Below are 24,505 nucleotides of genomic sequence, written 5' to 3'. Positions count from 1 at the left end.
CTAGGTTGTAATTTTCCACATCTTTAAGTGTGGAAAAAAAGTCAGTATGATGGTGCTGATGGTTTTCTCTGCTGTATAATAGTTCTCATTGCATAAGGGGTCGAACACTTTCGTGACCAAGGTGTTGACGCAAATCAACCGCTCGTTACCTTAGAACACAAACAACGTCTAACCAAGATCCAACCGGTCGTTACCAGATGACGCAGGTTGTGTCCAACGAAATAACAGTCGATGTGATAGTTTTACAGAAGCTTTTAGTAGTCTTGTTTACACCATCAACATAGTACATCTATTGAGGAGTACTGAGGAAGAAGTATGGATGAAAAAAAAAAATTGAGGAGTAGAATAAATAGTTAATAAACGCTTCTTCGTCGTCTCGAGAAGTAGCTCTGTAGCCTAGTAAAATTTTCTGTCATACAGTCAGTCCTACTTGAGCTACAGCTACCGTTTCTATTAATATGTAAGGAAAGAAATTATGTATAACTTTTTCTTAGCATACTAACGCAAAACAAGTATATTTCTATCTCAAAAAGTGAAGTGAAGAGAAGATTTAGTTATATAACAATTCATTTTTCCTCAGCTAGTCTTCTTTACACCATCCACAGGAAGTGTAACTAATGAGGAGGACTGGGGATAAAGCAGTGTGGAGGTAGACGCAAAACTGTAGGCGGGCGAAGAAACAGTTAGTGCGCGGCAGTCCCTGGGGGCCTGGGAGGGGGAGGTGCTAAGCCCAGGCGTTGGGGAGGGATGTGCCAAGGGCTTGGCCATGGATGGAGACAACTTATGTCTGTTAGTGCCGAGAGGGATAACACTCTCAGCCTCCTACACCCACTCTCAATTACCTCTCAGTTATCATGAATGGCGATAGAATATCAGACCGTTTCTCTTAACTGCATTCTGGCCTCAGTCCCACTTCAGCCTGCGTTGAGTGCGGACGTTCTCTGCTCCTCCTGGCGCTTGCTTGTGTATTTCGAAGCTGTTTCTTTGTGTTCGGATTTTTGATATAGTCACCGGCTGCTGTGAGTGTGGGCTGAGTGCTTCGCTAGTGTTCTGTCGAGGCCTTGCCTGGCCTGATGGAGTGTTCGGGGTCGGACGCTGGTTCACTCCTGGAAAATGATTTAGCCATGTCTGACGACGATGCCTCTCCTACCGTGAACCACTGGCCTGAACTGCCTGTGCCTGCCACCTCACAGCCCCTTCAGTCTTTGATCACTCATCATGGGATACAGCCTTCCACCCCGTCCACTTCTAACAAGCGGCCTGTGGAGGACTCTCCTGACGGTGAATGTGTGCCTCCTGTCACCAAGACTGCCAAAGGTGACTCATCTGTGCGTGATGTGCCTGTCTGTCTGCCTCCTCAGCTTCTTGCTGGTATTTCTCCCTCTTCCCACTCCCGGCCCCTGTCTCACCGCCCTGCATTTGCCCCGAGAGATGCCTACGTCAAGCTCTGCTTCAGTGGCGACCCTTCCACGGATACGAAGCTGCGATGGTTGTCTTCGGTTAACAGGGCCTTCCAACTACAGCATGACAAGGCAGAAGTCAAGATGGCTGCAGTCACCTCCCGGTTTGTCTACATTTCTAGACAAAGAGAGGACATCATTAACAGAGTCTTATCTGGTGAGTTTTGCTCGCTGCCACTCATTCTTCAGGACTCACCGGAGAGGCAACGTAAGTACCCCAGCTACATCCTCACCCGTTTCCCTGTTGACGTTGACCCAAATCTTGCCAAGGGATATCCCGGAGTGTACTCTGCCCGTCGTTTCATGCAGGATGGTTCTCCCATTAACCGGATTGTTGTCGTCTGGAGCCTTCCCGACCCACCTCCATCAGTTATTAGTTTTGACTTCCTCCCTTGTCTTCCACAGTGTGAGGTGCAGAAACTCCATAATGACCAGCCTTGGTGCTACAGATGCTGGGCGTGGGACACATTTCCCGGTACTGCTCTGCTTCGCCGAAGTGTGCCTGGTGTGCGGCTGGCCACGAATCCAGGACGTGTCCTGTCAAGGGTGAGCCGTCACGTCCTGCTGCCTCTGCATCCACCTCAGAACCCCCACCTCCTCGGGACACGTCTCTGTGGAAGTGTCCGCGCTGTTTTCAGCCAGGGGTCAACGTGTGGCATGGTTGTGCTCGGCGCCGGGCCCCAGTTCGGGCCGTCACTCCCGGGCCACCCCCACCACCACCTCAGCCTGTTCCTCCCACCAGCACTGCTTCGGCTCCTGACCTGACCCTCCGTAAGGCTGTTGCCTCCCTCATGGCACGATGTACGGCTCTCGAGGACCGCTTTTCTGCTCTTGAAGCCAGGATTGACGGGCTGGTTGCAGCTCATGCCTCTTCGGATAACAAACTCTCCACCTTGGTTGAGGCTCAGCAATGCATCATCTCCACCGTCACCACCCTCACCGACAAGATGGGTACTATCGCCTCTCGCCTTGAAAAACTCTGTGAGTTATTCCCTTCTAGTTCGTTCTCTAACCCAGGTCGTTCGTCTGCCTCCACTCTCCGGTCACCTTCTTTCAAGCATAAAATTCACTCCTGATTACCAGCTAGATGTCATCTCCTGGAACGTCTGTGGTATCACCAATTATGCTAAGCTCGCTCAACTCAAGACCTTTGTTTTTCGACACCACCCTAGTGTTATTTTTCTCCAGGAAGCGTTCCCAGGCCGGCCGATTGCCGCTGGGCAAGCTCCCCCCCTTACAGGTTATATTCCGTACGTCCATCTGGTAAGGAATGGCCTGTTTACTTACATACACAGCTCCTTACCACACCGCCTTCTCCGCAACTCCACCGACCTTGACATGACTTTCCAGCTCTTTGAGGTCACACTTGGGGATGGCGTGCTCCAGCTGTGTAATGTCTATTCCGCCCCTGCCAGACTCTCTCTTGAGGCTCTTCCTCCTCCTACAGTGCGTGGGGTGGTGTATATGGGAGATTTCAATGCTCGGCATCCTGACTTAGGTGATCGTTCTGGCTCTCACAATTGTAATGGTCTTCATCTCATTTCTTACGTCCGCAGGCATCACCTTGCACGCTTGGATACTGGCGGCGCCACTCACTCCCGGGGAGGCACTCTGGATCATGTCATCACGTCCGGCTTGATAGCGTCTTGGGTCCAATGCTCCTCAGTGCCAGCCTTATTCTCTGATCACGTCGCACTTCGATTTCGTTATTCTCTGCCTGCGGCTTCTACTGCTCCTGCTGCTCGTTTGCGCATTACTATGCCCCCTAAGTATTGTGCGACGTACATATCATATATGCCCCAGATGGTACCTACTTTTAATCTTTCTTCACCTGACCAGTTATACTCTGATCTTGTCTCTGCCACTCATGATTTTTACAGGCAGTATGTCTCCCGCCCACATCTGCAGCGCCGCTGTACCGCCCACTCCTGGATGCTTGATGCACGTATACAAGAGGCGAAGAAGGAGGCTGAACGTGATGGGCTCTTGTTTCAAGCCAACCCGAATCCTGGCACACTCCATCATTATCAAACGTCCAGGGATGCACTAGTCGCACTGCAGGAGTGCGTCCTTACTGAGTCCTGGCAGCGGTTTATGGACAGTACTAACCAACAGACAAGTGTGGCTTCCATGTGGCACCTCATCCGTCGAGTTGTCAAGAAGACGCCCGCCACTGCTCGCCATCACACTCCCGCTGGCTACGCTCAAAACCTTGTCGATGCCTGGTCGGAACAGTCTGCCCCAGCAAGTCTTCCCAACCACATACAAGATGCACTCTCTTCCTGTGCTCCTGCCCATCAGCTTCGTTTGATGTCTGCTTTCCTGCAGGATGATGATGATGATTCAGAGGAGATAACCGAGTCGGAGCTGCGTCGTGCTCTCTCTCGAGGTAAGGCTTCATCCCCTGGTGATGATGGTATCACCTATGCTGTGCTACGTCTGCTCCAACAAGTTCCTGGTAACCCTTTACTTAAATTGTACAATCTTTGTTTCAGAGACGGTTGTGTACCACGAGCCTGGACCAGCAGTACAATTGTCCTCATCCCCAAGCCTGGCACGGCGAAGTTCAGGCCGATTTCCCTTACTTCTTGTTTCTGCAAGGTGATGGAGAGGATCTTACTCAACCGTCTCATGTACAGGCTTCAGGACCGCCTTTCTCCACATCTGTATGGTTTCCTTCCTCAGCGCAGCACGCACCACTGCCTCGTTGACTTGTATTCTCGCCTCTCCCGGGACAGTGTGGTGGCCTTCGTCGACCTTCAGAGTGCCTTCGATATTGCTAACAGAGACATCATTTTGGATCAACTTTTCAACTTTGGGATAAAGGGTAATCTCTTGCGGTGGATTCGGGGCTATCTCAGTAACAGGATCTCTCGCGTGTTTTTCAGCAGTGTGTACAGTCCTCGATGCAGTTTTCATCTTGGTATGCCACAAGGGGGTGTTCTTAGCCCATTTTTGTTTAATGTACTGATGCATCGGTTGCTCACTTCTCTCCCTAATATTCCTGAACTACGATTACATGCTATGCCGATGATATTTGTGTTCACTCTTCCTCGCCAAGGGATCTCCAGCGGTTTCTTGACTCCTTCTATATGGCTTCCTCTCATTGTGGCATTATTCTTTCCCCAGATAAGAGCAGAATATTCTCCTGCCGCCCTCCTCAAGCTCTGCCTGACTTCACCATTGGAGGGACTGTCATTCCCTTGTGTTTCCAGTACCGCTACCTGGGGGCACCTGTTAATATCTCGGCTGTTCCCCCCGCCAGGCGCCAGGGCCATCCCTTCGTCCGTGACCTGTTGGATCGCCTCCAGCGCCGACTCGCACCACTTCAGTGGCTCACAAACAACTCTTCGGGAATCTCCATCCATGTGGCCAGGACAGTCTATATTACTTTCATTTGCTCTGTTGTTGACTATCTCTCCCCTGCCTTGATTCAGCTTTCTAGGACTGCTATGGAGCCTTTAAAAAAATTTCAGAATAGAGCAATGAGAGTAATTCTGGGCTGTCCCATGTCTACCAGGATAGTGAACATGCAGCGTGAGCTGGGGCTTCCGCCTTTAATAGAAAGAATTTATTCTAATGTCACTCGCCTCACTGTCAAGTGCCTCCATTTCCCACAACTTTCACCCCTCTACTCTCAGTTGGTCAGGACTTCTCTGAGACCAAACTCCCCAGTTCCTCCTATTCTGCACGGTGGACGTGCTCTTATTAAATCTGTTTCCTCTATGCTCCGCAGCCTTAATTTGGATGTTCTTGTTGCAGAAGTACCCCCAACCCCCCCACCCTGGGTGCTGCCTATGCCAGAGGTGAGCTTCACTCCCACCTCCAGGTCTGACCCACCTTATCTACAGCTGCAGCTGGCTCTGGAACACATGGCGACAGTGATGTCCTCTATCACAGCTCCATATCACCTCTATACTGACGGGTCACTGCAATTGGATGGTGCTGCTGGTGGTGCTGTCTACTCACCCGACTTGGAACCACCCCCAGGGGGTTGGGTTGGCCGACGTCTCCGTGATCACTCCAGCTCCACACTGTGTGAACTGTTTGCCATTCTGGATGCTGTTAGTCTTGTCTGCCAACGGGGAGTAAATGCTGTCATCATATGCAATTCTAAGCCTGCCCTTCAGTCCCTATCCAGTGTTCGGCCCACACACTCTACAGTTGTTCAACTGATCTTATCTTTTCTGGCTTTACTGCTTCATCGTAACTTGACTGTCATATTTATATGGGTGCCATCTCATGTTGGTTTACGCCACAATACCACAGTCGACAGACTCACGAAGGAAGCCTGCCGTTTGCCCCTCGTGGTGATTGTCGCCCTCTCTCCCTGACTTGTTACCTCTCCAGAGTTCGCACCGCTGCTTTCCTCCCTGTGCGACGCCGCAGAGATGCAGAGAGGCCCTACAGCGCGTCCATCAACCATTACGAGTCTGTCTGCCGCCTCAAGTATTCCTACCGTCGCCGGGGTCTCATGGTTCGGAGGCACAATGTTGTCTCTGCTCGTCTGAGGCTGGGCTACCGGCAACAGTGGCAGGTCACTGGGTTGGAAGGGGAGCCTCCTTTCGCCGAGTGTCGCTTGTGCCACTCGCCTCGCTCCGACACTATAGAGCATTATTGCCTGGAGTGCCCTACCGTTCGACACCTGCTGCCCCAGGGCCAGCCGCTTGATGTGGTGTGTCGACACTTATTAAACCACGAAGTTTTAGAAGAACTCTTGGTGCGTCACCCTCGTTTTGGCGGGTTTAAGTAGCTCACTGTGCCCTGTGTGGCATATACCTCCATGTAATGTTCCTACATGTTTATGAGTTTTGTCTTTATTTGTGTGTGTGTGTATATGTATATGCATATGTATGTATGTGTGTATATGTGTATATATGTATATGTGTATATGTGTATTTGTATGTATGTATATGTATACATATGTCCATAGCTGTTTCCGAGGATTCCATATGTATCATGTTTCACATGTACTGTCTGACGCTGTTGCGTAATAAATTAAATAAATAATAATTAACTGCATTCTGGTATGGAGATTTGTTTATCCTTTCTTTCTCTCGCTACAGAGTGAGTGAGAGAGAGAGAGAGAGAGAGAGAGATAGATAGATAGATAGATAGAGAGAGAGAGAGAGAGAGAGAGAGAGAGAGAGAGAGAGAGAGAGAGAGAGAGAGAACCAGCATAAAAATACAGCATGTTCGATTATTTCCAATATATAATACATTTCAGCGTGCATATAAAAACCTATTTAACTTTGAAAACTGTTCTTGCTTCTCTCATATTTCCCTGCAATGAAAACTATAAGCCATGTAATTTTTGTTCATATGTAAGGAGTAGTTACAGTCAAACTGGCAGAGTTTGTGAACTAGACAAATGGACCTCAGTTCGACTCCCGCCACATTCTAATCACTGCTCCTTTTCTGCATATACATATTTTACCTTTATAGCTGGTAACATACTTCAGTGTTGCTATCATTCTTCTTGGCTTAATAGTTTAGAGTTCATCTGCATTCCCTCAGTTTCTTTCCTTCTTCCAAAAACTTTTCAACTTGGTGTCATTCCTTGGTTCCGTCACCAGGCCGCTTCAGACTTGGTACACTTGTTCCTTGGCACAATACGCCCAGACAGCCTTTTCCTTTACAAGGGATTAATGGGTCCAAACACCAAACCATACATGCACAAAGCTTTGTATCCGATGTTCAGATATGTTCATTAATCATCACTGCAGTTTGCACAAAACTATATTCCATTATTATCACTATCACCACCACCACCACCACAATCATCATCATCATCACTATCATCATTATCATTATAATTACCACCACAAGCGGCATCAACATCAGTCATGCATTTATTTTGATCTATCATTAAAACTGGTATAAATGACCCTCACCATCTCTATCACTACCATCATCACCATTGCAGTCATCACCCCTGTTACCAGTACCACCATCACTACAGTACTGCCATCATCATCATCATCATCATCAGCTACATAGTTCTAAGCACTATTTTGCATCATTAATAGTGTCACGGGGTTTTTAATATAAATGCAAATGTTATTTAAATGATAATAATGTTCAATAATATTGAAGAGCAGGGACAATAATTGTCTTGCTACATCAAGCAATGATTACTTTACGCTGGCTTGCTTCGCACAATTCTCTAAGAACGAGAATTTATAAACTTTCTCAACAGTACATAGCAGAGACTAATTACTCAATTGCTGTTTATTAGTACTGTTAGCCTCTGGAGAAAGTTACTTCACCCCTGACAATAAATAACTAATACTATTAATAATATCAGGTTCTTGCTGATGCTTAACTCCTAGGAGGCACAATGGATTTTAAGCTTAATACAACAAGACTGGCCTAAGTACCAGTTATGAATGGCAAAACGTTTATGCAAGCTAGGAGCTATAAGGGTAATACGCTTTATTATGGAGAAGTGAAACACGAGTTTACATTACATTAAGCTCAAGAAAAAGAACTGTTAAATTTATTGATTATAAAATAAATTTAACGTTACATTTCAAAAATCAAATTAATGAGATCGCACTCACTCACTCAAAAGCTAAATTCTTACGCCTAGGAAAAACACCTTAACTAAACTCTTAAGTCTAGGAAAACGAAAAGAAATACTGGTCAATGAATATGGTGTATCACCAACGAAGGGTGGGAGCCTGGAAAACTGTAGTCTAGTGGAGTCTGGGTGCTAGCTGACCTCTCACTCTCACACTGCTGGAGCACAGAACTTCTCTCCGTCACAACAGACACTTGACTTATAAACTCGTGGGAAAAAGGAAGCGCTAGGGGCCGCATTTTTAACAGCTAGAGTGAGCGAAACGCGCCCAAAACAAATCGCTCAGCGGAAGCGCTAATGTCTCACACAAAGACGATCATGTATGACAATGAAAAATTGATTTGAAAAGAACTCCCGACCAAATGAGTGGTTACTGAACAATAAACTGGGATTCCACTTGAGTTCGTGGTTTCCCACAAAAGCCAATGTCACTAGCCGACTCGTGACAAATAGAGGTAGGACACAAGAGGAAGTAAGGTGGAGCTGCCATGACTACAGGTGTACCAAGTTCAAACCTTCACCTTCTCATGTTCTCCTTTTCATGCCATTTTTTTTCCTTGTTTCCTTGCCCATTTGATCTCTTTCTTCCTTCCTTCCCCTCCTTCTTCCTTCTCCTCTCTGTATTTAATTTTTGTTCTAAATTTTTTCGTTTCTTCCTTTGTCTCATTTTATTTCTCTGTCATTGGCAGTCTCTTCTTTCTCAGTTTTCTTCACTTTCACTTTTCTCTCTTCATTTTACTCTGTTATTCCCTCCTTTTTTTCTCCCCTTTCTTTGTCTCATTTTCTATTTTTATCTCTGTCAGCCTCTTCTTTCTCGATTTTCTTTTCTTTCGCTTCCATCTTTTCGTCTTACCCTGATATTCCATCCTATAATTTTCTTCACCTTCTTTCTCTCTTCATATCGCTCTTTTCCTGCTTTCTCCTCAGGCATTCCTTTCTTTGTTTGTTTCCTCTTTCTTTCTCCACTATGCTACATCACAAGGTGTACATGAGAAGCAGGACGCGGGATGAGGTCAAGTGGAGCAGCCTCAGGTGTACTGAGTTTGACCTGTTCCACATTAATACACCTTTTCTTTCTCTTCTTGTTTTCTTTCTGTTTTTCTTTCTTTTTTCCATTAGTTATTTCCTTTCCTTCAGAGTGTCATCTTTCCAGTCTTTTTTTTTCCTTTGTCCTTTCTCCACCATATTCCAGTATCACAGTCTATAAGAGAGCTAGGAAGGTATATGAGATGGAACGGACGGGGACTGTACTACAGGTGCATCGAGTTCAATCCTTCGTCCCCTCCACCTGCTACCTTCTTATTACTGCTTTTTTTTTTCCATTGTCCCTTTCCATTTCCAGCCTTTCTCCTTCATTTTTCATAGCCACTGGTTTTCTATCGTTCTTTCTTTGTATGTTTCTACTTCCATTCTCTCACATTCCTTTTTCCATCTACCCTCTTCGCTTTCTGTTCTTTTTTTCTTCATCCTATTCTTTCTTTTCCTTATATCTTTGTTCCTCCCTTCTCACTTTGTATTGTTCATTTATCTATTTTTTCTGTCTTTCTTAACTATAGAACAACATCATCAAGTACAAGAGAGGTAGGACGTGAGATGAAGTAAGGTAACGATGCCTGGCACAGGTAAACCCAGTTAACATTTTACCTTTCATAATTCAGTTCTCTTTTTTCACCTTTGTTTCTTTATCCTTTATGTCTCGTTTTGTTTCATTTTTGTTCCCCATTTCATCTTCTTAAAATTAATTTCTTTTCCTTTCGTTCCTTCGTTCCTTTATCTTTTCCTTATTTTTTCCCTTTCTCCGTTTCCTTGCTTCTGTCTTTTTATTCCTCTTTTCGCCTTCTTCACCTCTCTCTCTCTCTGCAGTATATTACTGCAACACAAGTACAAGCTTAGTAGGAGCCAGGGGTGAAGTAAGGTGCAGCGGCCTGGGATTCTAACAAAGGTGTCTCGCGTTCCACTCTCTTGCCGATCTGCCTCCTTTTTTTGTTATTTTTCTTGTCTTCATTTTCTTCTTTCTTTGTCTCCTTATCGTGTACTTTTTCATTTGTTTTTTGTCCTTTCTTCCTCTCTCATTACCTCCCAACGAAGCTGAGGGACGTTGTGTCTCTGCCAATCTCTGTTTGCTTGTGTCAGGACTCCATATTATAATAATACAACTCATAGATAAATAGAGAGATAGATAGATAGATAGATAGAAGCACCAAGCCAGAGTGTAAGATAGGCAGTGTATCAGCGAGAATCAAGCAAAAGGAAATTAGCTTGCAACTCTTAATGTGAAGGAATGCTGGTCCTGCACCAGAAGCTGTACATACACACAGATATACAGTGTTCAAGATGTTTCCACTACGGTATAGCACATGTGACACGACCCTTGCTAAACGAGAATGTGGCAAGCAGAGCTCAGAAAGGGGCAAGCCATACAACCGGCAGCTAGTTGAGAGATCTAATAAGAAGAGGGGTCCAACAGACTTAGTTAGTATATTAAGTCCCTTGTAATATATACGCTGCTCAACTTAGACTTTCTCTGAAGAAAATAAATCAAGATCAACTCCCTGTATTCATCTTTAACTCCTCCTGCTTTTCAATTACCAAGATAACTTTAACCAAAACCCAAGACTCACCTATTACAAGACTAAAGAGTTACATATATATATATATATATATATATATATATATATATATATATATATATATATATATATATATATATATATATATATGATGGCTACGAAGTTCCAACAATAAATGGTGGCAGCGAACGTATGAACCTCATCTACGAATCTACAGTTAATTTCTAGAAAACCAGGTGATACTCTAACCAAGATTAGCTTCAGTTCTACAGTGAATTCCTACAAAATACAAGCTACAAGTCTACAAGTCTACAAGCCTACAAGCCTACGGTCCTTCTAGTCTACAAGCCTACGAGCCTACGAGCCTACAAGTCTACGAGTCTATGAGTGTACAATTGAGTCTAGATAATCAAGATAGAAAACAAACAATACCTCTTACAATCAACTCACAACCAGCTCCTGACAGTATTCTCTCCAACTCCCCCTCCGTCTCCTCGATCATCATGCTGATGTAGAGGTGAAGAGGTCACACGATGCCTTGCCAGTAGTTTAACAAAATATTGATACAAACAATCTTCCAATTTCTACAATGAACCAACGAACTACAACCATCTATGATCAACTACAAGTAACAAGTCTACAGGACATCTCCATAATCTTCTACACGCACCTACAAGTAGCGACAGTCTTCTCCCTCAACGAGCAAATTACAAGAGGAAAGGGTCGAGAATACATCGAGAAAGAAAAACAAAACAAACAAACGAAGAGCAAGACACGACTCACAACTCGCAACCACCTGACTTCACTGTTCTCTCTCTCCAACTGCTCCCAACCTCCACCACTGATGCAGGAGTGCGAGAAGGTCAAAACGACGACAGCAAATACCAAGCCCATATTCACAACTCATCTTACTCACTCATCTTCACTCAAGTTACTCATTGCTACTCATTTACTCACCACAGCTACCAGTGTGGGAAGTCGACGTCACCATGCATGTTTGCTGAGACAACGCCACGTCAATCAACTTGTGTGTGACACCACCACTCACACCATTCCCACCACGGTAAAAACTAGTGAGTTACATAGCTACTTCATTTATACAATACACAGTGATAGACAAAAACTTCGGCACAAACATATAAAACGTGCTGTATAGTTACAACTTAAATTCATATACTTACTTCAATTATCTTCATAATTCAATCATTAAATACTTGCACCAATAATAAATATTCTACACTGAATATATTCATTCACTTACTATAGCATTTATTTAGTACCAACGAGTGTTACCATTTATACCTACATAAAATACGTGTTTCATACACACAGTTATACATTATTACATCTGCAAAGTAATACAGAAAATATACTATCACAGTTACTCAGTGAGCGATTAAAAGAACTGTATTAAACATTTATTAATTAAAGTTACCTAGTGGAAACAGACAAATTAAGCTACAAGGAAAAAAAAATGGCCAACACAAATGACGTTAGCAAGAATGGACAACATCTTCCACATAATCGTGAAGACAAAGATTTCCACACAGTGCTGACACACATATTGCCCACGATAGGTACAAGTGAACAACAAGTCAGTGTATATAGTTAATACCGTATATATATATAGTGTATATATATATTTTATATAAAATAAAGTATGGGGATATATAATATCAGTTTCAGTAATATTTGTGCAATATACACTAAACCTTAAAAAAGGGTCCCAAGGGACCATAGCCAGCAATTATGCAACCTCGGACCACACCGAAAAAGCGTAGTCAAACGAAAAAAAAAAAAAAACTACAGAAAATCAGTACATAAAAAAAAAATTCAGTAATATCACATAACAAACAAATGAAAATAGGTGTGTTACTACAAATGCCAAAATACCACATAAACTCCTTCTATAGGTGAAACAAAAAGCAAATTAGTGTTCTCCACAAACAAGTGGCATGGCACATCATCACTATCATCGACCGCAGGATGACCGGATTAGCGATGTCAGGACTGCAGTTATTGCAATTATGTAACGACAAACGATTGCATTATGTTACACTTGCTACAGTTATGTAACTATAAACGATATGTAACAATTACAATACAATTATGTAACAATTCATACAATGTTACAATTATGTATTACTACAATGTTACTACAATATTATGTAACAATTCATACAGTGTTACAATTATGTATTACTACAATGTTACTACAGTATTATGTAACAATTCCTACAATGTTATAGTTATGCATTACCAAAATGTTACTACAGTATTATGTAACAATTCATACAATGTTACAATTATGTATTACTACAATGTTACTACAGTATTAGGCAACAACTCATACAATGTTACAATTATGTATTACTACAATGGTACTACAGTATTATGTAACAATTCATACAATGTAACAATTATGTAATACCACAATGTTACTACAGTATTATGTAGCAATTCATACAATATTAGACACAATTCTGTATTACCAGAATCATCACACAAGTGAAGTGAAACATTAGGCATTATTAAAGGGATAACTCCATATGTAATATAATGACCTAGCAGTATTACCATTGCACAGGTATATGCATATGAATGTTATACATACACATTTTACAATATGTCATACAATAACCAATTTAACTATATTGCATTTGTTCAATTATGTATACAGCTTGTTTAAAATGTAATATTACTGAATCATTGCAATATTAACATGAATATTATACATGTACAATATTATAATCGATGTTATGTATTAATAGTTTAGCATATGTCAATGATGATTGCTGTCAGAGGACCGCCAGCTCGCGTGACTGAGCAATGTCAGGACTCTATATTATAATAATACAACTCGTAGATAAACAGACAAATAGATAGATAGATAGATTTTTTTTTTAATGTGAGGAAGAAGGAACCAAAGGCCATGAGCCCGCAGTAACAGTTCCCTCCAAGAGAAAAACAAAATACAATAGGGAGCCAAATTCAAGATCCGATCATTTTGAGATGCCTGGACACACTGCGTTTGAAAGACTGGAGATCATAGGTAGCAGGAAATACAGACAGAGGGAGACAGTTCCAGAGTCAACCTGTTGCATAAATGAAAGACTGGGAGTAACAGTTAACTCTTGTCACGGGGTTTTTAAAATAAATGCTAATATTATTTAAATGATAATAATGTTCAATAATATTGAACAACAGGGACAATGCTTGTCTTACTAAATCAAGCAACAATTACTTTACGCAGGCTTGCTTCGCACGATTCTCTAAGAATGAGAATTTATAAACTTACTCAACAGTACACAGCAGAGACTAATTACTCAATTGCTGTTTATTAATACTGTTAGCCTCTGGAGAAAATTACTTCACCCCTGACAATAAATAACTAATACTAATAATAGTATCAGGTTCTTGCTGATGCTTAACTCCTAGGAGGCACAACGGATTTTAAGCTTAATACACAAGACTGGCCTAAGTACCAGTTATGAATAGCAAAACGTTTATGCAAGCTAGGAGCTATATGGGAAATAAGCTTAATTATGGAGAAATGAAACACGACTTTACATTACATTAAGCTAAAAAAAAAAGAACTGTTAAATTTATTGATTACAAGATAAATTTAACGTTACATCTCAAAATGAATTCAAACAAATAGATCGTACTCACTCACTCACTCAAAAGTTAAATTCTTAAGCCTATAAAACCAACATGCGGCGCAGCCAGCCAGCATGTAAGGAAACAGCACACTTAACCCGTCACGTCCCGAGGTTTTCCGCACCTCCGACATCCCCCAGTCCCGAGGTATTTTCGATTTTTTTTTTTTTGGCTAAAACCTTCGCTTTTGGTGAGAAACATCGAAAATTCATAGAGAAATCGCTCACCTGAGGTTTAAGGTGCCCAATCCAGGTAGGAGTTCCTCCTTACCTGAGTGGGTTTTCTAACATGCTGGCACCAAAGAAAACGAGTTCTATGGGAGGGTAACTATTTTATCCACTCATAAACGGTATTTATTTATTTACTTGGTACGAATGTATATGTAGTATGACAGTATATTGATTTTCAAGCAGTAATAAAGGCATTATAAGCATTGTTTCACTCACTAACTAATCACCATACCTGACCTATTTTTGCCACACTATCTGATCATTATTTCTGGCTGTTTCTTCTTCTAATGCCATGTAAACATTGTCCTCCACATTGTCATCGATTGGGGAATCACTCTGGCCCTGAATAACTTTACTAGCCAGGTCACTGGTAACAGGTCCTTTGCCAAGACAATGGTGTGAGGGGGGGAGGGGGGAGGTTATGCAGTGTAAGGCATTGTCCCTGCTTGGTATCTTGTACAGGAATAGAGGAAGGTGTCCCGTGTATACATACGAAAAATCACGTGCGAAAATTGAAAATTGTGCAAATTAGCCACCTTGCAATTGCACGACGCACTGGTACGTCGCCGGGACTGGCAAATGCAAATCGTTGCAACGTACCCATACGTTGTCGGGATGGGGCAGGTTAACTAAACTCTTAAACCTAGGAAATACAAAAAGGAAATACTGGTCAATGAATGTGGTGTATCACCCAAAGAAGGGCAGGAGCACTGGAGAACTGTAGTCTAGTGGAGTCTGGGTGCAAGCTGACCTCTCTCACACTTCTGGAGCACAGAACCTCTCTCCGTCACCGCAAACTTGGACTGACTCCATTCAAATACGATGTATGGGTAATGGACTGGCCAGCGGAAAAAGGCGTGGCTAACGGTTGAGGCAAGCAGAGGCGAACAATAAAGAAACAATAGTATCGCTCAGTACAGCACTTAGTGACATGCATTAGATTGGTCACTTTTGAAACAGTGACGAATGTTTTGAAAAGTATACCACCGAAATGGAGAGAGAAACGGTTAACTGAGCGATACACAGTGAGTTTTCCACTAATAGCTCGTGGTTTGTCACAAAAGGGAAATGTTGTGAATTTGATTTGTGACATTACGCCCCTACAAAATGAATTTTTTCCTTATGGGAAAAAGTTTGTGAATATATATATAAATATATATATGTGTACACATCCTAACTCAGTCACACAAGATTCACACTGTGGTGTGTGTGCTATCCTGCTACAGGAGAAAGTCGCAGTCGCCAGTGAGCAAAAAAACCTCGTATTTAAGTTAATAGAAGCAAGCTTGAGGAAAAAACTCCGTGACGACAGTGAAAATCCTGTGCTCAGGTCAAACTGAGCGAAAAGTCGCTACATTTACACTGACAACTAATTGTTGTGTAGCGTGGTGTATGTAATACACGGTGTAGGTGTGACAGTTGTAGTGTAACTGTACCTACGTGTAAAATGACACAGTAAATATTAATGATATGGCAACGATGAAGGCAGAGGAGAAGAGGCGGCAGCGTGTGGCAGACAATCAGCTGGCCCGCACAGCAAAACTGCTACACCCATTGCTGTACCTGCAAAATCAATTGAGGTGGAGCATCAAAAATGTCAATGAGACAAAATTTTTATTATGTTACAATTACTCTCTCTGCCTAGCAATCAGTACATGCTATGAAAGGTACGCTCTAGCTGAAAAATACGAGTGACAGTCTAAACTTCGTACATTCGAGGTCGCCATTAATTTATTAGATACATTATTAACTAGGAACGTAGTCATAAGGGTTCTTAGTGAAGAAGCTCTAACCTGGCATGCACCTCGCTCAACATGCGGCGCAGCCGGCCAGCATGTGAGGGTACAGCACCATAACAACATCCCATCACCCAGTTTTGGGGGAACTCTAAACTGGCGTCCACCTCGTTCGACATGCGGCACAGCCGGCCAACATGTGAGAAAGCAGCACCTTAACAACATCCCATCACCCAGTTTATAGGGAACTCTAACCTGGCATCCACCTCGTTCGACATACGGCTCAGCCGGCCAGCATGTGAGGGAACAGCACCTTAACATCCCATCACCCAGTTTAGGAGGCACTCTAACCTGGCGTCCACCTCGCTCAACATGCGGCACAGCCGGCCAGCATGTGAGGGAACAGCACCTTAACATCCCATCACCGAGTTTAGGGGGAGCTCTAACCTGGCGTCCACCTCGCTCAACATGTGGCACAGCCGGCCAGCATGTGAGGGAACAGCACCTTAGCTTATGGTATACATGTATGTACAGGCCCTGGACATACTGTGTCCTGTGGGGCCAACGGGCGAGACGTCAGGTCTGCACCCACTTCACCACTACCCTGTCTCTCAACTGACTCAGAGATTACAGGTGTGGTTACAAACGGCACAGGAAGGACATGTCCCTGATTAGTGGTACTTTGACACACACTGCAGGAGCGCACAAAACTATCTATGTCTCCTCCCATCCCTGGCCAGAAAAAGTCAGCTCGGATCCGGCCGTGGGTCTTCCTTTTGCCCAGGTGACCTCCTAAGGCTGAACAATGACCCCATTCTAACACTGCTGGGCGGTACTTGGCGGGAACGACAAACTGCAGTCGAACCTCGCCCTTGGGTGTTCGTGACTCACGGTAGAGCCGTCCTTGTTTGCAAAGGAACTTGGCTTGACCTCCCCGTGAATACTTAATCACTCAACCCTTTTGTTTCTTTCGCACGACAGCAAGTGTTGGGTCAGAATGTTGTTCTTGAACAACAAGTTGGCTACACATCAGATCTTGCGGCGATTCAATAGTCACTGGGGTGACACAGTCTGGAGCCTCAGCCATGGCTCATGTTACCGCAGCAGCCGAAGTCTGAGTAGCGTCATGTTCGGTGCAACTATCCTTGACTCCGGAAATGTTGCCTATGATAAGGTCAAATAAAGGTTCTGGCATGACAACTGCAAGTGTCGTACCAGTATAAAATGGAGATGCCACCTGGATACATGCCTCAGGGAACAATCTCACTAATCCATTAATAAGGTTTCCATGGATCTGTCGACCTGTGTACTGCTCAGGCCGAACTAAAGTCTGCTTGACAGAGCAACCTGAGGATCCATTATCTCTCAGGACCTTCACAGGAATGCCTCCCACAAACCCTTGTTGAACAAGGAAGGTACTGTCACCTGTGGGAGGGCCTGTGGAGGAAGCAGCTAGCCACTCATGAGGCTGCTGAATTGATGCGGCAAACATTGTGCCTTGAGAATTATATACTTGAGGAGTCGTACTCAGTGCCTGTGGAGACGGAACATTGGCAATCTGTGGAGGGGCGTTCACTGTCACTGTGGGACTAGTGAACTGTGGGGGAGTACCCATACTGGTAGGGACGTGACCACTGTGCTGCTGCTGAGGAATGAAGGCTGCGTTCGCTTCCTGCCTCTTTTGAGCTGGTGGTGAAAAGGACAGTCCCGACGGTCGGTTGCGTGGCTGATACTGCTGCTGGTTAGGGTACTTGTTGTACCTCTTCCACTCAGGTTTCTGAGTGTTTTGCCCCTGGTCCTTCCACTGCGGTTTTGGACCTTGGCCATTATTCTGAGAATGGCCTTGTTGCTGGGGTTCAATCTGAGACGGTTTCCCAGATTTATCAGCTTTCCTGTTCCAGGTGTTTTGCTTACGAGTTTGGTAACCGTATGCAGTAAAATATGCGTCAGCCTTTTCTGCCATTTGGCTGGCATCTTTCACCTGACAGATCTTAAGCTGTGCTATGAGCTCAGCAGGCCACGACCTCTCTAGCTGTGTACGTGGCATAAGGTCGATTATCCCCTCACGCGTGGAAGGAGTTTCATCTTTCTCCTTCCACTCATTTAAGTAAGCAGTGAGACGATCGAGGAACTGAACAGCTGTCTCCTTGTCTTGGAGACTAGCTCACATGAACTGAACTTTGGCGTCGTCTACTGTGAGACCATACGCCTTAATGAGTGCAGCTTTCATCATCTCATACGTGAGATTGTCTCCACGAATTCTGTGGAGAATATCGAGGGCAGGGCCATCAAATAAACTAAGAAATTGGAGCCGCTTAGCTGCCTCATCCAGTCGATACATGTCTGCCATGTCCTCAAAACGAGCTATGAACGGCTCGATTTGCTCACCTTCCTTGTATGAAGGAAGCTTGATGCGTGGAGTCGCCAGGACATGTGCAGGGAGAACGCTCGTGGAGCTTTGACCAACTGCACCAGATGTGTCTGAAGCCAAGGAATCTCGCTAGAGCTTCAGCACTTCAAGTTCATGTTTTTCTCGTGCCTCACGTTCGGCACGTTCATATTCACGTTGTTCCCTCACGTGTTCTATGTCGAGTTCGCGCTGTTTCTGCTCGTGTTCGCGCTGTTCTCGCTCGTATTCGCGCTGTTCTCGCTCGTATTCGCATTGGATTCTACGCTTATCACGAGCATCTTTCTCACGTTCCTGCTCGATATTAAACCGTGAAAGGACGTAGGTTTGAATTTTTTCTGGGTCAGTGAGGCCAATTTCTTTAGCTTCCTGTACATAGACACTGGCTGCCATGGCGCTAATTTACTAAGCAAACCGAAACTGAGTACTGACTGCTTCGCAAACGAATGTTAATAACACAAGTAAAGAATACAGACACAAGCTAGTGGTGACTAGTCTTATCTAGTTAACTGGCAAAAATAAAGCAAAATTGCAAATAACTGAGATGACTCAATAATTAACACAATGGGTACGGCGGCTACCCAGGAGCGAATAAAATCGTCTGGCGTTACCAAAAATAAAGTACTAAATAGAGTTAAGTACTCTATGGATTAATAAAGCAAAAATTCACTTGCTTAACTAACGGTAAACACCAGTAAGCTTGTGCCTATAAACTTTAATGATTAATACCTAAATATGAACGAGTGAGTATTATCTCGTGAGTAGCTTTAGAGCTAGGAGTTAATATCCTGGAATGAGGTCGCCAATTGTCACGGTTTTTTTAAAAATAAATGCTAATATTATTTAAATGATAATAATGTTCAATAATATTGAACAACAGGGACAATGATTGTCTTACAAAATCAAGCAACGATTACTTTACACTGGTTTGCTTCGCACGATTCTCAAAGAACGAGAATTTATAAAATTTCTCAACAGTACACAGCAGAGACTAATTACTCAGTTGCTGTTTATTAGTACTGTAGAAAGTTACTTCACCCTTGACAATAAATAACTAATACTAATAATAGTATCAGGTTCTTGCTGATGCTTAACTCCTAGGAGGCACAACGGATTTTAAGCTTAATACACAAGACTGGCCTAAGTACCAGTTATGAATGGCAAAACGTTTATGCAAGCTAGGAGCTATATGGGAAATAAGCTTAATTATGGAGAAATGAAACACGGCTTTACATTACATTAAGCTGAAGGAAAAGAACTGTTAAATTTATTGATTACAAGATAAATTTAACGTTACATCTCAAAATGAATTCAAATAAATAGATCGTACTCACTCACTCACTCAAAAGCTAAATTCTTACGCCTAAAAAACCAACATGCAGCCAGCTGGCCAGCATGTAAGTAAACAGCACACTTAACTAAACTCTTAAACCTAGGAAAATACAAAAAGGAAATACTGGTCAATGAATGTGGTGTATCACCCAAGGAAGGGTGGGAGCACTGGAGAACTGTAGTCTAGTGGAGTCTGGGTGCTAGCTGACCTCTCTCTCTCACACTTCTGGAGCACAGAATCTCTCTCCGTCACCACAAACAGTGGACTGTCTTCATTCAAATACGATGTATGGGTAATGGACTGGCCAAAAAGGCGTGGCTAACGGTTGAGGCAAGCAGGGACGAACAATAAAGAAACAATAGTATCGCTCAGTACAGCACTTAGTGACGTGCATTAGATCGGTCACTTTTGAAACAGTGACGAATGTTTTGAAAAGTATACCACCGAAATGGAGAGAGAAACGGTTAACTGAGCGATACACAGTGAGTTTTCCACTAATAGTTCGTGGTTTGTTACAAAAGGGAAATGTCGCGAATTTGATTCGTGACAACTCTTGCATTAGAGAGCTGGACAGAAAAGGGATGAGAGTTTGCTGCCAGACAGGTGCTACATGCCCGTCGTACAGGTGGAGGAATGCAAGCAGACAGTTCAGAGGAGCAGTGACCATTAAAGTAGCGATAGAAAAGAGATAAAGATGCAACAGTGGGGCGAAGAGACAGAGGTTGAAGGGAGTCAGTAAGAGGAGGAGAGTTAATGAGACGAAAAGCCTTTGACTCCACCCTATTGAGAAGAGCTGTATGTGGGGAGCCTCCCCACACATGAGAGTTGTACTCCACACAGGGGCGGATAAAACCCCTGTATAAAGTCAACAATTGTGCAGGGGTAAAGAAAGAGCGGAGTCGGCTTAGCACACCCAATCTCTTGGAAGCAGACTTTACAAGAGATTTAATATGATCTTTCCAAGATAAGTCCCGAGTAAATGAAACCCCAAGCATGTTCAAGGATGATGCAGGATTAAGCTGAATATTATTAAACATTAGTGGGTATACCAGTGGAAAATTTTGTTGGGTTGATAGGTGTAAGAACTGAGTCTTAGATGCATTAAAAACAACCATATTATTTTTACCCCAGTCAGAGATACGAGCCAAGTCAGACATTAGGTGTGCCATAGCCTCATCCCTAGTTTGCTGAAGTAACTGTTGAGATGGACGTTGCGAGAACTGAATGGAAAGGTGAAGGGTGGAGTCATCAGCGTATGAGTGGATAGGGTTAGATGTACAGCTTAGATCATTGATGAATAAAAGGAAGAGAGTTGGTGATAGGACAGAGCCCTGAGGAACACCACTGTTGATAGATCTAGGAGAAGAACAATGGCCGACTACAACAGCGGCTATAGAATGACCAGAAAGGAAGCTAGCGATGAAGACACAGATAGAAGGATAGAAACCGTAGGAGGGCAGTTTGGAAATTAAAGATTTATGCCAGACTAGATCAAAAGCCTTTGAGATGTCAAGTGCAATGGCAAAGCTTTCGCCAAAGTCCCGAAAGGAGGATGACCAGGAGTCTGAAAGGTAGGTGAGAAGATCGCCAGTGGAGCGTCCCTGACGGAACCCGTACTGACGATTGGAAAGAAGTTTGTGATAGGAAAGATGCCTTAAAATTTTTCTATTGAGAGTTGACTCGAAAACTTTTGAAATACAGGATGTTAAAGCAATTGGACGATAGTTGGAGGGTTGGGAGTGGTCACCCTTCTTTGGGACTGGCTGAATGAGAGCAAACTTCCAGCAAGAAGGAAAGGTACAAGTTGACAGACAAAGGCGAAAGAGTTTGCCTAGGCAGGGTGTAAGCACAGAAGCACAGTTCTTGAGAACAACAGGAGGGACCCCATCAGGCCCATATGCCTTGTTAGTACTGAGGCCATTGATGGCAGAAAATACATCAGCTGAAGAAATTTTAATGTCAGCCATGAGGAAGTCAGAGGGGGGAAGTGATGGAGGAACAGCACTGGAATCGTCTAAGATGGAATTGGAGGAGAAAGTCTGTGCAAAGAGATCTGCTTTATCAGTAGAAAAAATAGCTACAGAACCATCAGAGTAGAAAAGAGGAGGGAAGGATGATGAGGTAAAGTTGTTAGAAAGATTTTTGGCAAGGTGCCAGAAGGAGCGGGAAGAATTCGAGTTGGAGAGTTGAGGGCATTTGGTATGGATCAAATTATTTTTAGTAGAGACGATTCCGGGCAGAAACGTAAAAATGATGTGATTCAGGGGTGGGCTGGCTCCGGTACCTTTTGTAGGCCCTCTCCTTGTTGCGGACAGCATTAGAACAAGCGTGATTAAACCAAAGCTTTCTTGCTTTAGTCAAAGGATATGAGAAAGGAATGTATGCTTCCATGCCCGAGAAAATAACCTCCGTAATGCGCAAGGCATACTCAGATGGCTCACGGCCATGGAAGCAATAATCATTCCAGGCAAAATCAAAGAAGTACTGCCTGAGGGCCTCCCAGTCCGCGGCTCCAAAATGCCACAGACGACGTTTCCCTGGAAGGTCCACAGGTCGTACTGGAGTGCTAGTACAGGTTAAGGTAATAAGGTTGTGATCGGAGGAGCCCAACGGGGAGAAAAGATTAACAGAGTAAGCAGAAGGATTAGTTGTGAGGAATAGGTCAAGTATGTTGGAGCTCTCTCCAAGGCAGTCAGGGATACTGGTAGGGTGTTGTACAAGCTGCTCTACGTCATTAACCCGCCCCGTCCCGACGACGTATGGGTACGTCACCACGATTTGCATTTGCCAGTCCCGGCGACGTACCAGTACGTCGTGCAATTGCAAGGTACCTAATTTGCACAATTTTCAATTTTCGCACGTGATTTTTCGTATGTATACACGGGACACCTTCCTCTATTCCTGTACAAGATACCAAGCAGGGACAATGCCTTACACTGCATAACCTCCCCCCTCCCCCCCTCACGCCATTGTCTTGGCAAAGGACCTGTTACCAGTGACCTGGCTAGTAAAGTTATTCAGGGCCAGAGTGATTCCCCAATCGATGACAATGTGGAGGACAATGTTTACATAGCATTAGAAGAAGAAACAGCCAGAAATAATGATCAGGTAGTGTGGCAAAAATAGGTCAGGTATGGTGATTAGTTAGTGAGTGAAACAATGCTTATAATGCCTTTATTACTGCTTGAAAACCAATATACTGTCATACTACATATACATTCGTACCAAGTAAATAAATAAATACCGTTTATGAGTGGATAAAATAGTTACCCTCCCATAGAACTCGTTTTCTTTGGTGCCAGCATGTTAGAAAACCCACTCAGGTAAGGAGGAACTCCTACCTGGATTGGGCACTTTAAACCTCAGGTGAGCGATTTCTCTATGAATTTTCGATGTTTCTCACCAAAAGCGAAGGTTTTAGCCAAAAAAAAAAAAAAATCGAAAATACCTCGGGACTGGGGGATGTCGGAGGTGCGGAAAACCTCGGGACATGACGGGTTAAAGATAGAAAAGATGTAGGCTTGTTCACCAGGTGGATCAGTGAAAGGAGAGGAGAGCCAAAGGCGATGGTGAACATTGAAATCTCCTAGAATGGAGATTTTTGAGAAAGGAGAAATGGATAGAATGTGTTCCATCGTAGAAGTAAGATAGTCGAAGAATTTTTGATAGTCAGTAGAATTAGGGGATAAGTAAACAGCACAGATATATTTAGTCAGAGAATGACAAGAAAGCCGAAGCCAGAGTGTAGAGAATTCAGAAGAATCGAGTTCAGGAACACGAGAGCAAGATAAGTCGTTTCGTATATATACACAACAGCCACCTTTGGCTTTGAAATGAGTATAGAGAAAGTAGGAGGATACAGAAAAGGGTTTGCTGTCATTTGCCTCAGACAGCTGAGTCTCAGTTAGAAAAAGAAGATGAGGTTTAGAGAAGGAGAGGTGGTGCTCAACAGAGTGAAAGTTAGAGGAAAGGCCGTGAATGTTGCAGAAATGAAGATGAAGAGAGTCAGACAGTGGTTTCAGGCACCTCAAGTCATCACCGGGAGAGGGGCGGATGGTGGGGGCATTTATGGTCCCCCCCCCCTGAGGACTCCGAGGCTTGGTGATGAGACGCCATTTTAGTTGAATTTTGAATAGGAAGTGAAGTGTGTACTGTGCATGTAGTTTGGTGTAGATAGTTAGAGAAATTTGCACTGGAGAGCATGCTGGCCTACTCTCTGTGCAACTGAGACACTGAAAAAGTTCAGCAAAGGGGGATGGTCAGGAATTAGTCCTGAGGGCTGATGAAATGGGAGCTCCAGCACTCCCTGTCATCAGCTTTCCATCCACCTCAGGAGTACTGCCCTGCTCGACTGGTGCTACAGTCTACTCCTCCAACATAGATAGAAGCACCAAGCCAGGGTGTGAGATAAGTAGTGTATCAGTGAGAATCAAGCAAAAGGAAATTAGATTGCATTTCTTAATCTGAAGGAATGCTGGTCCTGCACCGGAAGCTGTACATACACATAGATTTACAGTGTTCAAGAT

The 24,505-nt window shown here is 43.7% G+C and overlaps 1 pseudogene; it reads left to right on the top strand.

The window, feature by feature from the left end:
- Positions 1-1,285: 1,285 nt before the first annotated feature.
- Positions 1,286-6,070, top strand: LOC145394461 (uncharacterized; annotated as a pseudogene).
- Positions 6,071-24,505: the final 18,435 nt, after the last annotated feature.

Source organism: Coenobita brevimanus, chromosome 27 (genome assembly GCF_032717465.1).
Source record: "Coenobita brevimanus isolate Jiangsu-jjx chromosome 27, ASM3271746v2, whole genome shotgun sequence".
Lineage (NCBI taxonomy): Eukaryota > Metazoa > Arthropoda > Malacostraca > Decapoda > Coenobitidae > Coenobita > Coenobita brevimanus.
Note: the sequence above shows the minus strand (reverse complement) of the source record. Positions and strands in the feature narration are given on the sequence as shown.